Here is a 2,651-nt window from a genome sequence, read left to right as displayed (position 1 = left end):
GCAGTAAATGACTTCTCAATGTTTCTAGACCAAGTCGCACCATGTTCAGTGCTAGTCGCGAACTTGGTCAACCCTCTCGGTATCTCCCAATCTAATAATGGTGTAGGGATTCGACCAGGCCGCCCTCATACGTGATGGTCACTGTACTTTGTTGCACTCCTATGGACTAAATAAAAGACAAAAAACTATTGGATTGCCTCCTAGAAGCGCTAAGTTTTCTGTCTTTAGCCAAACATTTATCTGGTTGCCTCCCAGAAGAGTTAAGTTTACCATCTTCACCCAGAAACTTCAAAGCTTATTTTAAACTCATCATGGTTCCTAGCTAACATTAGTTTCTTCCTCCTCTTCCTCACACCCTAAGTTGCATACCCCCAACTTAGTTTCATATTTGGGGTCCCAATCATGTTTTAGCATAGATTGCTTAAGGGAATCCCCAAATTCAGCATGGGTAGGGCTGTTGAGTTGCACTGGAATTTCCCAAGGGTGTTTCCATAGCATTGAAGGAGTTGCATCCCTAACAATTTTGTCAATTATGTCTTCATCCATAGCTCGGACGACGTTCAGAGGATGTTGGAAAGCATTAAATATGTTTAGCCTGCATTGCTTATGGCCCTATGAGATGTCCATAATCCCTATCCTACATTGAATGTAGGCATTAGCCGTGGCTAGGAATGGTCGTCCCGAAAGGATAGGGATTGGGTTGGTGGAGGTCTCCATATCCAAAATGATAAAGTCACCGGGGTAATGGAAATCTCCCATCTTGACTACCGCATCTTCTACCATAGCCCGAGGTTGCTTAAGAGATCAATCAGCAAGACATATGGAAACCGTGGTGGGTTGCAACACTCCTGGGTTAAGTTTCTGATAGGTTGAGTATGAAAGAATGTTCACACTTGCACCTAAATCCAGAAGAGCCCCATCAATGATGTAATTACCAATTACACATGAGATCGTAGGTGAGCCTGGGTCTTTTAGTTTAGGAACCAGGTGCTTTAGTATTATGGAACTCAGATGCTCGGTCTGCTTAACCAAACCATCCATATGCACCCTTGATTCTATCTCTTGCATTGACAAGTCCTTAAGGAATTTTATAAACGCAGGTGATTGCTCAATGTCATCGAGGAGAGGCTTATCCATTCGCACTTGTTTAAACATGTCCCAGATTGACTCAGTGGAAGCTGTTTTCCTGAATATAGAGGGTGCAAGTGGGGTTGCTAGATGTGTCACTGAGTAGCTATGAAAAGACCTATGGGGGGCAAAGTGAGGTGTTGTTCTTCTGGTGGTGGGTGTGAGACTCAATGGTCTGTGTACCCGACTAAAGGAAGAGAGAGTGCATGAATCCGCGTTGGGTACTTCCAATTTTTCATCTTGGGTCTCCCTCCTGCTTGGATGCTTTTTACCTTGTTCAAGTGTCAGCCTGCCATTTTGAAATGTGGTTACTACCTGGACCTGCTCATAGTATGAGGAGGGTCCAGCGTCCGATTCACATTCTATCCCATATTGTCCTTTTGGATTCATGATGGGTTGACTTGGTAACTTACCCTCATCGCTTTGACTTAAAGCAATGGCTAGCTTTCCCATGGTAGTTTCTAGCTTTGTAATAGACTAGGAGTGGGAGTGAAGGAGTTGTCGGTCCACTTGACAGTTAGCTTCAATTCGCTTAAGGGCTGTCAACACCATCTCTTGGAATGAATCATATTTGGATTGAGGTGGAGGTGGATGCTGAATGGTTAAAGGTTTAGGGGTTGAGTCCGTATGGTTTTGGAAATTTTGATATAGGCGTGGAGGCACATCATTAGGGTTTTGTTAAGGTCTTTGGCTTTAAAAACCTCGAGCTTGCGGCCTTTAGGAGAAGTTAGGATGTTGTTCCCACCTAGGATTGTTGGTATTTGAATAAGGGTCGTTAGATGGCTTATCATACCAATTGTGAGTGGCCTTTACTTCCTCCTACACAATCTAAGGCTGGGAATATGCGTGAGGGCAATTGTAACATGTATGGGAAGGGTCGGAGCAAATTGCACAATTCTCTACACACATTGTTGTCTGCAGTCCTAAGGATAGACATTGATCTAACTTTTTAGATATGGCATGCAAGGTCGGGGCTAGATCTTGGCTAGTGGCCAACTCATAATCTCCTTTTGGTAGCCATGTGCTGCTGAGAATTTTTCGCCAGATTTTCAAAAAGAATCCAGGCCTCATTCTCGTGCTTAGTACGGAAAATACTTCCACACGACGCATCAACCATAGACCTATCCCTCTTAGAGAACCCTTCATATAAAGTTTGGACTAATTGCCACTTTGGGACTTAGTGATGTGGGCATTTATGGAGCAGGTCCCTAAAGCGCTCTCAAGTCTCAAAAAAGAGTTCCCCATCCATTTGTGAGAAACTTGTGATGACTTTAGAAGCTGATTTTTTCCCCAATTGGGAAGTACTTTTTAAGAAATTCATATTGCATGGTGGCCCAATTGGTCACCGAGTTTGGTTGTAAGGACGTCGACCAATATTTGGCTTTATCCTTTAGAGAGAATGGGAAAATCCTAAGATAGAGAACATCATCACTAAAATTAGGGATGTGGATGGTGGAACATATTTCTAAGAACTCATCCAGATGTTGATAAGGATTTTCAGTAGAGTTCCCATGAAAGTTGGG

The 2,651-nt window shown here is 43.3% G+C and overlaps 1 non-coding gene across 1 annotated transcript; it reads left to right on the top strand.

The window, feature by feature from the left end:
* The first annotated feature begins 2,303 nt into the window (after nt 1-2,303).
* On the top strand, nt 2,304-2,408 carry LOC131145341 (small nucleolar RNA R71). Its single transcript, XR_009134124.1, has one exon. It is a non-coding gene; the product is annotated as a small nucleolar RNA R71 (small nucleolar RNA).
* The last annotated feature ends 243 nt before the right edge of the window (nt 2,409-2,651 follow it).

Source organism: Malania oleifera, chromosome 12, assembly GCF_029873635.1.
Source record: "Malania oleifera isolate guangnan ecotype guangnan chromosome 12, ASM2987363v1, whole genome shotgun sequence".
Lineage (NCBI taxonomy): Eukaryota > Viridiplantae > Streptophyta > Magnoliopsida > Santalales > Ximeniaceae > Malania > Malania oleifera.
This window is presented reverse-complemented; position numbering and strand designations above follow the sequence as displayed.